Below are 12,884 nucleotides of genomic sequence, written 5' to 3' on the forward strand. Positions count from 1 at the left end.
TGCTAATTGATTAGCACCCAATTATCAACACTAATTGGATCATTGAATTAAATTGCACGCCCACGTGCAGTTTTGGAGTGCCATCTATAGAATTAGGCTGTGAGTTTTGGGCTTGGACGTAGTGGCTGTGAATTGTAATCCATCAAAGCGCAGCCTAGGATTATGGCATGCGACTGGAGCTGGAGTCTCGGGTGACTGATTGCCACTGGACACTGTTCAATGTTAATAGCTAATCAAAATGTATTCAAACGATTAATTGCCTGTCAACTGTGGAAACAATGGAAGTTCGCCTTCAGCTCTGGTGTCAATGAAAAATAGGAAGGCAAAGGACACGAAGCTGGAGCTGCAAATAATGAATCTAGTTTTCTCGTGCTGGTTCATTATGAAAAAAAAAATAAAAAGTCCCCTATGCTAAATAAAATTGAAATAGGAAGGCGGCTTAAAGAGAAACGATATATAACGTGTGTCGCCTCTTACTTTCCAGCATAGCACTGAGCTTGAACTTCAACTTACGCGGTGATGGGAGGAAAGTGCCAGATTCGCGCACATCAACTGCTGGGGCCACTTCTGTGGAAAGAGAAAGGTTTTTTTAAATTTTAGCTCCTCATTTTTGTTCAAAGAGAAAATAATCCCTAGAGATGCTCTTCAGGAAACGTGCCCTTCAGCCTGCCCTTCCCTTCCCAGGCAGGGATGAGGAATAATTCCCTCTTATCTTGGCTTTATCCTGTGCAAGCAGCATCGGCACAATTTGTCTCCAATATGGCATTATTTAAAATTAATAAATAGGACCGTTTTGTAAAAGTGCTACGATCCATGAAGCTGCTGCCCATTTTTCTCTTAAGTGTGGAGAATGCAAATTTTCGTTAATTCAAGAGTATCTCGGCGCTTAGTAAATCTTTTCAAATACAGGCATGAGTGGTTCTGAATGCTCAACCCCCTTTCCCCCCACCCCAAGGCCTACTGTGGAAGTGCAAAACCGACTCGATTCTTAAAAACTCTTAGTGATATAATCATCTAAGTTGCTGCCATAGAAAAATACTATTGTATCCAACTAGATAAGTGGAAGTTGCCCCATCCCATGCTTAATTGCATCAGCACTGAAGCGTTTGAGAGGCCCTAATGCTTTTCCTAAAACCCTTATACAAACAAGGGGCAGAAAAAAGCCATTATGAACCGACTTCAGGTGAACAGCAAACTGACACAGAGCTCAGGAAGCAAAGCATTGAGTTCCAGTGATCATTTGACAAATTTCTTCAATAACTTGGTTTTTAATTTTTTCCTGTAGGTTTAGTAGTTGGGCGTCGTGGTCAGCAGATTGGAGAGGTGGTAGTCTAGTTTCATTGCTTGGGTGGGTAATAGGCCATCATACATTTTCTTGCATTGTATGCCTTTGATTGGGGGGGGGGGTGTCTGGATGCGTTGCTCCTGGTTAGGCGGTTGTTTAGATAGGTTGGACCATCACCATTTAGGGCTTTGAATACGGTACAGTAGAATTCGTAGTGTATACGTCCTTGTACAGGGAGCCAGCGCGAGTATTGGAATGTGGTGGGAATGTGGTCTGTATTTTTTTCAGTGAGTATATTAATCTGAGGGCTGTATTTTGCACTGCTTGTAGTTGTTTTATCATGTTGGCAGGACAAGGCAATTTACAAGGATATTACAGTAGTCTAGTACAGGAGTAAGGAATTGTTTTTTGTCGAAGTATTTTCTGAACTGTTTTTCTGATTTGTAACTGCATAGAGCAGCTTTTGTTTATCATTATTCCCAGCAGTTTTAGGTTGGGTTGCATCGGGTATGTGATGGAGTTTATTTCTAGGTTTGTTATGGTTGGGGTTTTGTTTTTTTCGAGAAGTACCCATGATCTGTTAAGAACTTAAAAATAGCCTTACTGGGTCAGACCAATGTCCATCAAGCCCAGTAGCCCGTTCTCATGGTGGCCAATCCAGGTCACCAGTACCTGGCCAAAACCCAAGGAGTAGCAACATTCCATACAGAATCTCAAAGAACAGCAAGATTCCGGAATCCCAAAGAGTAATAAGATTCTAGAATCCCCAAAGTGTATCAAAATTCCACGCAAAAATCTCAAAGAATAGCATGATTCTGGAATCTCGGCATAGCAGCATTCTATGCTACCAATCCAGGGCAAGCAGTGGTTTCCCCCATGTCTTTCTCAATAACAGACAATTTGCAGTTTGCGGTAAAAAAATATTCAATTTTACCTTCAGCTGTTAAAACCAAAATCATTTTGGCCCTCTTTTACTAAGCCTTGGTAGAGGTTTCTAGTGCAGCCTTGGGAACTAAAGCTCTGACGCTGCGTCAACATTCGCAAGAATTCTATAAGTGTTGGAGCATCAGAGCATTTAGCATTCCGGGTCATGGTACAACCTCCCCCACGGCTTCGTAAAAGGGGAAGAGGTGTTTGTTTTTTTAAAAGCATCTTCTCTCTTTCTTAAGGGAGCTCCATTGTAGCAGAAACATTTTCTCTCATAATCCCTGTGGGAAACACAAGAGAAACAAACTTGAGATCAACTACTCATTGACGTTGCTGCATTTTTTTTTTTTAATCGTTTTTTTGCAGCTCATACTTTTTATATCATGGTTATCTCTTATTTTTTTTTTTTTGGACAGCCCTCTTAGCAGTATGACAGAATGCACAAGGCATGGCATGCGATAATTGTGAGGCAGCTGCTAATTCACGTCCAGCTCACTCCTTCTGCGAAGGAGCTTAGCTGATGTTTCAACGATCAAGAAAGATGCAATTTGGCTCTGAAGATTACATTTCCAGATGTTCTTAACTCTGGGCCTTAAGAGGCCAAAGCAAATCTCAATACAAATTAACGAATCAATTAGATCAACTGTATGCAAATATACTTAATATTTAATGCAGGTGTGCTGTTTGGGGGGGAGGCAGGGGGGCCTGGGGATTAGAGCTGTGTTAAAAGAACTAGTGGTGTATTTATTTATGGAATTTTGTTTTTTTATTTAAGGATTTAGGCTACACCTTTTTCAGTAGACGCTCAAAATGATCTACATCCTCTATAATAAAACCCTAAGCGCACATGCGCACTTAGGAGGTCGTGATCCCTGACAGCGTGGTGTGTGCTTCCGTGCCATATTCTATTTGCGGCACGTGCAGCAGCTTGCGGCGCATGCAGCGATTTCGGCGGCGGTGGCAGTTTGACTCCCCCGGACTAGCACATACAGCAGCTGCGGGGCATTTGCTAGGCCGGCCCACTTCAATAGTGCGAGGAGAGCCAGCCTAGCAAAAGCTCCGAGGCTGCCCGGGCTAGCGGATGCTGGACAGGGGGATGTAAAAGGAAGGGAGAAGGCCTACTGCTGGACAGGGGGAGCAGGGAAGAGGTGCTGCTGGACAGGGGAGAGGTAAAACGAAGGGAGAAGGGCTGCTGGACACGGAAGTAAAGGTAGAGAGAAGGCCTATTGCTGGACAGGGGGAGCAGGGAAGGGGTGCTGCTGGACAGGGGGGAGGTAAAAGGAAGGGAGAAGGGCTGCTGCTAGACAGGGGGAGCAGGGAAGGGGTGCTGCTGGACACAGGGGAGGTAAAAGGAATGGAGAAGGGCTACTGCTGGACAGAGGGAGCAGGCAAGAGATGGTGGTGGACAGCCGAGGAAAGAGAGAGACAGAAAGACAGACACACACATCTATTCTAGCACCCGTTAATGTAACGGGCTTAAAGACTAGTTCTAGTATAATAGATTATAAGCCATCTGGGGACAGGGAAGTAAGTTTGTGCCTGAGGGAATTAAGAGTGACATGGCTTGTTTAAAAGAACAAAGTGTTGGTGGGATTTGAATCCTGGATTCCTCTGGTTCTCTTTTCCCACGAGGCTACTCTTCAATTCTATAATTGCCCCCCAATAGTACAAATTTGTACTTCTATGAAATGGACCTTAGGGTACAATCTATTATTTATAAGAACTTATGAGTTGCCATACTGGGACAGACCGAAGGTCCATCAAGCCCAGTATCCTGTTTCCAACAGTGGCCAACCCAGATCCCAAGTACCTGGCAGAAACCCAGAGTAGCAACGTTCCAGAGCTGGGATTGTGTTGTGATGTCACAATGCCTCATTCCACCAATGCCTAAGAGCCAACCTCAGCAGTGATGTCACAATGACTTGTTTCACATAAGAACATAAGAATTGCCATACTGGGACAGACCGAAGGTCCATCAAGCCCAGTATCCTGTTTCCAACAGTGGCCAACACAGGTCCCAAGTACCTAGCTAGATCCCAAGTAGTAAAACAGAATTTATGTTGCTTATCCTATAAATAAGCAGTGGATTTCCCCAAGTCCACCTCAATAATAGCTTACAGACTTTTGTTTTAGGAAATTATTCAAAACATTTTAAAACCCTGCTAAGCTGATTGACATTTTCTGGCAATGAATTCCAGAGTTTAATTACACGTTGAGTGAAGAAATATTCTCTCTGGTTTGTTTTAAATCTTCTACTTAGTAGCTTCAGCACATGCCCCCTAGTCTTAGTATTTTTGGAAAGAGTGAACAAGCGATTCACATCTATCCTTTCCACCCCACTCAGTATTTTATGGACCTCTATCATATCATACCTGGGCCATCTCTTCGCCAAGCTGAAGAGCCCTAGCCACTTTAGTCTTTCTTCATAGGGAAGTCGCCCATCCCTTTTATTAATTTCTCTGTATATCTTTTTAGTTAGGTATGTATATTCATTTGTGCACTTTCTTAGGTGGACCTTAAATATTTTGTGCATGAAGTCAATTTAGCATACGTGAAATATTAACCTACAGAATAACATGTCATTTTAATAGCATACATTTGAAATGTGCTAATGTGTATTAAACAAAAATCATAGAGCAGTGGATTGGGGAACTGGGCCTAATTCCCACTGTAGCTCCTTGTGACTTTGGACATGTCCATTAACCTTTCATTGCCCCGAGTACAAAAACTTAGATTGTGAGCTCAGCAGGGACAGAGAAAATATTTGCAGATAAATGTCAAATTCATGAACTTTTACTCTTTAGAAACTTGTACCAACACATGGAAGATAGGGTTTAATTCCCAGATCTAGTTAAACTCATTGGGCTGAAACACCCAGGTGCCTATCCCAGGCCTTTTTTGAAATCAGAAACAGTCTCTGTCTCCACCACCTCTTCCAGGAGACTGTTCCACGCATCTACCACTCTTTCTGTAAAAAAGTATTTCCTTAGATTACTCCAGAGCCTATCACCTCTTACCTCTTAACTTCATCCTATGCTCTCTCACTCCAGAGCTTCCTTTCAAATGAAAGAGACTTGACTCATGCACATTTCTATTACGTAGGTATTTAAACGTCTCTATCATATCTCCCCTCTCCCGCCTTTCCTCCAAAGTATACAGATTAAGATCTTTAAGTCTGTCACCATACGCCTTATGATGAAGACCACCAACCATTTTAGTAGCCTTCCTCTGGACTGACTCCATCCTTTTTATATCTTTTTGAAGGTGCGGACTCCAGAACTTTACACAATATTCTAAATGAGGTCTCACCAAAGTCTTATACAGGGGCATCAATACCTCCTTTTTCCTACTAGCCATACCTCTCCCTATGCAACCTAGCATCCTTTTAGCTTTCGCCGTCACCTTTTCAACCTGTTTGGCCACCTTAATGATCATCACATACAATTGCACCCAAGTCCGGCTCTTCCATCATGCACATAAGCTCTTCAGCCCCTAAACTGTACCATTTCCTTGGGTTTTTGCAGCCCTTGTATTTCTTAGCATTAAATCTTAGACTATTCTTCAAGCTTCGCCAGGTCTTTCTTCGTTATTTACACCATCCTGGGTGTCTACTCTATTGCAAATTTTTGTATCATCTGCAAAGAGGCAAATCTAACCTGCCAGCCCAAGAACAGAACCTTGAGGCACACCACTGGTAAAATCCCTTTCTTCAGAGCAATCTCCATTGACTATTACCCTCTGTCATCTTCCACTCAACAAGTTTCTGACCCAGCATGTCACTTTGGGGCCCATCCCAAGGGCACTCAGTTTATTTATTAGATATCTGTATGGAACACTGTCAAAGGCTTTGCTAAAATCTAAATACACCACATCTAACCAATTCTCTGGTCTCCCAGTCAAAGAAATTGATCAGATTTGCCTGACAAGACCTACCTCTAGTGAATCCATGTTGCCTCCAGTCCTGTAATCAACCTAATTCCAAAAACTTCATCATTCTCTGTTTTAAAAGTGTTTCCATTAATTTGCTTACAACAGGAGTCAGACTTACTGGCCTATAATTTCCTACTTTCTTAATTCCACTTTTTGTGTAGAGGGACCACATCTGCCCTTCTCCAGTCCTCTGGTACCACTCCCGACTGTAGAGAAGCATTGAAAAGGTCAGCAGAGCCACCAGAATTTCCCTAGGTCCCTTCAGCACCCTCAGATGTACACCATCCGGCCCCATCGCTTTGTCTACCTTTAATTTAGCTAGCTCCTCACGAACACAATTCTCTGAAAATTGATCAGACCACTACTTCATCCCTATTTGTGTTTGTCGTCTGTGGTCCCACTCCTGGCGTTTCAGCCGTGAACACAGAACAGAAATATATTTTTAAGCAATTCAGCCTTTTCTTTATCTGCTTCTACACATTTCTCCCCTTCATTTTTGAGACTCACAATGCCACTTTTGCACTTCTTCCTATCACTGATATGTCTTAAAAAAAATGTTTTTGTCTCCCCATTTTACCATATCGGCTATTTTTTCTTCTATTTGTATCTTTGCTTTCCTGACTTCTCGACCAGCCTCTCTTAACTTTTCCAGATATTTTTGCCTGTCTTCCTCTTTCTGCAATCTTTTGTAGTTTATGAAAGCTAACCTCTTATTCCTTACCTTCTCAGCTACTACTTTTGAGAACCAAAGTGGCCTTTTTTTTTTTTCCTCTTATTTTTACTTACTGCTCTCACAAAAAAGTCTGTCACCCTTACAATAACTCCTTTCAGTTTTTCCCACTGCATTTCTACTACTCCTAGATGTTCCCATCCAGACAATTCTTTGACGTAATCCCCCATCTGAACAAAGTTCATTTTTTTTAAAGTCTAGAACCTTTACTTTTGAATTAACCCTTTCTATGCTTATCTCAATATTAAACCGTACCATGCAGTGATCACTGGATGCCAGATGATCACCCACTGTAACTTCAGAAACACTTTCCCCGTTTGTAAGCACTAAGTCCAGTATGACCCCATCCTGCGTGGGTTTCATTACCAACTGCTGGAACAGTTCTCCTTGTAGAGAATCCAGGACCTCCCTACTTCTAGAAGACCCCACAATAAGGACACCCCAATCAAATCCGGCATGTTAAAATCACCTTGTTTAGATATATTCTGAATGTCTACTATTAAATCTCTGTCCACTTCTGTCTGTGAAGGAGGCCTGCACATCCTACCAATGTAAATATATTTACCATTCCTTCTTTCCAAATTGATCCACAGTGCCTCTTCCTTGCCCTGCAGATCTACCTGTCTTTCCTGAACAGATTATAGCCCAGTATAACTACATCCCAGTTATGGCTCTTCATGAACCACGTCTCTGTGATCACTATACCCAACTCCTCATCTTCCATCACAGCTTCTAGATCCAGAATCTTGTTTCTCATACTTCGAGCATTAGTATCTACTGCTTTCCAGACATTGCCCCCTTTTCCTATCTGTGTAGAGATATTCAGTGATTTACTTACTTAGAGGGCTTATACTCACACAGGGGCTTTGATCACCCTGCCCCATTACTTAAATGCCCTCATAACTGGAGTGAACTTTGATGGCAGCTAGAGAATGACACTGGGACAAATTTGTCCCCCGTCCCTGCAGGAACTCAATTTCCATGTCCCCGTGAGTTTTGTCCCTGTCCCATTCCTGTAAGCTCTGCCTTAACCACACTTACGTTTGAGGCTTGTGCAGATGAGGACGGAGCATGCAGGGATGGGGCAGGGACAGGAAAAGAACTCACGGGGATGGGGTTCCTGCAGGGATCGGGAAAAATTTGTCCCCATGCTATTCTTTAATGACAGCTTCAGAGGTTGGGAAGACCAATGCCAGGCAGACTTCTATGGTCTAGATCAGTGGTTCCCAACCCTGTCCTGGAGGACCACCAGGCCAATCAGGTTTTCAGGCTAGTCCTAAGAACCTGAGAGACATGAGAGAGATTTGCATATAATGGAAGTGACAGATATGCAAATCTGTTTCATGCATATTCATTAGAGCAATCCTGAAAACCCGACTGGCCTAGTGGTCCTCCAGGACAGGGTTGGGAACCACTGGTCTAGATCTCAAAAATGGCAAAAACAGATCAGCCTCAAGGCAGGAGTGGAATTTGACAACTCCAGTAGATGGGAATTAGGGCCAGTGCTGGACAGACTTTGACAGCATGTGCCCTATAAATGGCACAGAGCGACAGAGATTAAATATATATCGGTGTTTAATCATTATGCTGAACCTGTACAGAGTGCCAAATTCAACTCTGGCCACCTTGTTGGTCCGTACAGCCCTTTATCTGCCACTGCAAACCCGCTGCCCCTCCCCCACTCCTGGCATCAATTTTTGTAAGGGCTAGATTATCTTTAGGAAAAAAAAATAGTAAATGTCTCTTCAGGCATATCTCTGACCATTCTTGACTGGAGCTGGAGCTCAAGTCTTTGAAGAGTGTCCACTCTGTTATCCACGCAGGTGTGATATGTCCAGCTTGATAGAGCCTCTGTACAGTCAGGACTGCAGGGATATTAACTGATGGGGGTGGTGGGGGGGTCTTTGCTAACTGTGGCATCTGGGTTATTCTCCCTGGCCCAGAAATGTCAATGCCTCCCTATTTACTAAGGTCATAATGAGCAGATGGGAGAACAGAACAGGATGCCTCACCCACGGTAAATAAAATTAATACTCTTTCAAGTGCAACTTTTAACAACAAAGTACCACCAGGTGGGCATCCGTGCACAGTGCTCTAACTTCAAAAGCAGCCCAGGGCTTTCCTCCCAGCTTGTGGAGTGCTTAATAACTCATTTGCACATTAAGCTCTAGCATCAGGAGTACTAATCTACTAATTATGCGATAATTGTCATATATGCTAATTGGTACTTTTCATTGGGGCACCATGAATAGAATAGAGCAGGAAAAGTCATGGCAGAGACTTGGATTAATTTATATACTTTAATCTTTATTATTGCAACCTTTAAAACATAATTGTTGAAATAGAAAAGTTTTAATGAGCACAAACCACTTCCTCCCCTATCTCCTCCCTACAACGTTCCAAAGGTTGGTTTGTGGTTTTTTGTAATATTCAGTAACGGTGACATCCAATGTTCTAATCCTAGACTGAACTGCACAATGAATATACACTGTGCCCTTTTTTTTATTCTGATTACATTTGTTTGAAACCAATTACAAAAATATATTGCCTTTTCAAGATATTTACAAATATATCACAAGTGACTGGTGAATATATATACAAAAACAGTTTCCAAACCAACTTGATTCCATGATGCAATAACGTTTAACAAAGAACCAGGTGCTGCTGTCCATGGTACTGAGTTAAGTTCAGGTGACAGATGAGAACTAGAGTCTGACTTAATGTATTTTGACCCTGGTAGATCGAAGGGATACCATGGCTGATGAGTTACCTTTTAGAAATAACCACCAAGCTAACCAAAAATATCACTTTAGCATTAGTGTCTAGTGTATTTTCAAACTGACCCCTAGACAATTTATTTTAAATAATAAAAAAGAGAAAATCACATGGGCTTCAAAAACAAATCTATGTTACAGCCATATTCTACAATATTTTAAATATAAATTTGTGACATTAGTAAACTCCTCCACCCCCCTTCTACAAAACCGTAGCGCAGTTTTTAGCGCCGGCTGCAGGGGTAACAGCTCTGATGCTCATAGAATTCCTACCAGCGGCGGAGCTGTTACCGCCACAGCCAGCGCTAAAAACTGCGCTACGGTTCTGTAAAAGGGGGGTGGAAGTTTTCTAAAATAAAAGAAGGGTTTGGTTTTATGAGTTTAATAGTCACAGTTGCTAATTTCCAATGATCAGTGCATTAGAATGAGAGCTCGAGGAACCGAGTCTGATTCACACGATAGTGCCTTGTGACCCTGGGCGAGTTACTTAACCCACCACTGCCCCAGGTTTGAGATTTGGAGAAAGTGCCTGCATATACTGTGTCTTTAATCATGTCAGCTTCCAGGGTAAAACTTTTCAAGCTTTGTGCTTCAGTTCATATAAGCATATAATATTATAGGGTTAACAGCCTTGCTGGCTGGAGGATTTCACAAGTGATTAACCCCTTCTTCCACGACACTGCACTGCTCCCAATGCTTATTGAATTCCTATGAGCATCGGGAGCAGCGCAGGCCATCACAGTTTCGTAGAAGAGGGGGTAAGTTCCTGACTATGGGTTAGATTCACTAAACTCACCAATCTGGGCAATCTGTGGCCGAGTCTTGCCGGGTGACCAATTTCAAAACAGTTCCTGCATTCAAATGATCTGATCGGAAGCACGCCCACAAGCGATCGCAATGCATGCACAGGAATCATTTCAATTTGTGCAGAATGGAACAGAGCGTCCACCCAATCAGCGCTACAGGGGGAAGGAGTTCCTCCGCTCGCAGAACGGCACTACCTGTGGCTCTGGCCCACTTCTGGAATTAATGAATATCTATTTTTTTCTGGATATTTGATTTTTTTTTTTTTTTTTTTAATCGCTCCCCAGTAAATACTTAAATGTTGTACTCTGCAAGAAGTGAAGTCCAAGAGATGAGCGCTGAAACTACGTGGCCGTAAAGACACTAGCTCCTGGCTCCCTGGGACAGGGGAATCTGCCGTTGTAGTCTTTGGCAGTAGCAGTGCCTGTGTGGAGCATCACCGCCTCTCTGAGCTGGCTTTGCGTGCAGCAGAGTGGCGAAAGCGCGGAACGCGTCAGTCGGGAGGATGTTGCAGGAGTTGCACGTCGGTGCCTGTCACTCCCGGAGCTTATGGGATTTCCGGTAAGCTGCGGGTTTCTTAATGATTTCCCTTCCTGCCCCTTCTCCTCCCGAGTTTCCTCGTGATGTGGGATGACCCGCAACGGGTGCATAACTGAAGTTCAGGGACCCGGGAGCTGTACACTGCAAGCCAGAAACTCCTGCCGAAGCAGCCCAGCCCTGGCCCCAGCATGAAAACACTTATGCGCCTTCACCTCCTCCTCTTGCTGGTCCTGTTCATAGCCTGGACAGTTCCTTTGAGCTATGGAACAGAACACACTTTAAACCCGTGGGTTAAAACCACGGCCTCGCAGAGGCAGGGCAGAAGAGAGTAGGGTGCTTTTTGCACAAGGGAGATTTTTTTTTTATTTTGATGGTTGCAGGGCTGGGAATTCAGGGCGGCAGAGCGCAGGACGGTCGGCAAGGACGTGAGCGACTGGTCCTTAGCGGTCGCTTCTTTTTGGATCGGCTTGCCCAATCGGTGTTCCTTGGTTGGTTTAGTGAATCACTGCCTTCCTACTTGTGCATGCATTTCCCCTCATTTGCGTGTGCGGATAGAATCGGGTCGGAAAAGGCTCGCAAACTGGTCGGGACACGATCGGTGAGCTTAGTGAATCTAGCCCTATCAAAATATTGTAGTTCTGCCCCATTTCCTTTCGTTCCAGTAAGTCTTGTCTGTTATTTTGCCTCTCTGTTGAGGTTTATGACCATGCTTTTAATGTCTAGTTTGTATTTTACTTTGTAAAACCACTTTGATATATCAAACTTTTAATAAACCTGAAACCTAACTTTGCCCATTTCAACCTGTGACACACTTGAGATTTGCTGATATCAATCAAGAAGAACTTTTTTTAAAAAATCTCTTATTGACTTTAATACATATTTTATAGAGCAGGGGAAGGCATATTCATCTGCCATGGTAAAATATGAATCAAGTCTTTCCACTTTTGGTGATTACAGATTGATTGTGGGATCGATAGAACTCTCCATAATAATGGGTTCATAAGAAATAGTTTAAGGAATAATGCATTTTTTTTTTCTGTAATGGGGTCCAAACCTAAACTAAACTAAATGGTAAATTTATAGACCGCATCCTCTCCATAAAGATGGAGCTCGGCATGGTTTATAGGAAAGGAAAAACATAAATAAGAATTAGTGATTATAAAGAGGGTAGCGAGATTTACGTTTTTGAGAAGAGCCGAATTTTCAGATGCTTTCGGAATAATTGGAAGGAGCCCAGATTCCACAGCAAGGCAGGAAGGTTATATTATACCCCCCCTTACAAAAGTGTAGCGTGGATTTTAGCGCCAGCAGTGCAGTAACAGCTCGGATGCTCATGGGAATTCTATGAGCATCGGCGCTGTTACCACCGGGGCTGGAGCTAAAAACCACGCTATGCTTTTGTAAAAAGGGGGAGGGGGTTAACTTTTGGGTAAGACATGTGAAGATACTGCATCCTATTTATCCACGCACGCGGTTTCAGTAACTCTATGTTAGACTAATTCCATGCTCAAGGAAAGAATGCTAAAAAAAAAAATAAAGGTGGGGAGATTAGAGTACCCAGGGTGAGAGAATGTAATTTAGAGGTTGAAGAGGCCATGATTTTACAAATAGCACCCTTGCGTGATGGACATGTGATCGGCAGCCATTTTTTTTAGGCTGCCGCTGATATCGGCTCTGTTTATAGAATCCGGCCCTTACAGTACACTAAGCACGTGCTAAAAATAGCACCGGGATTATCTGCATAATGCGGTCTAGCAAAATGCCCCCCCAGCATGGGTTTGAATTCTTCCACTCATAATAAGCAAATTAATACAATGCATGAGGGTTTTTTGTGTTCTGTGAAGAGCATGTGGTGTAGTGGTTAGTGCTACAGCCTCAGCACCCTGAGGTTCTG

The 12,884-nt window shown here is 43.1% G+C and overlaps 1 long non-coding RNA gene across 3 annotated transcripts in view; it reads left to right on the forward strand.

Moving 5' to 3' along the window:
* Positions 1 to 12,884, forward strand: part of LOC117365119 — a 299,104-nt gene that overhangs the window by 42,179 nt on the left and 244,041 nt on the right. The window lies entirely within an intron of this gene.

The sequence above is a fragment of the Geotrypetes seraphini genome, chromosome 8 (genome assembly GCF_902459505.1).
Source record: "Geotrypetes seraphini chromosome 8, aGeoSer1.1, whole genome shotgun sequence".
Taxonomy (NCBI): Eukaryota; Metazoa; Chordata; class Amphibia; order Gymnophiona; family Dermophiidae; genus Geotrypetes; species Geotrypetes seraphini.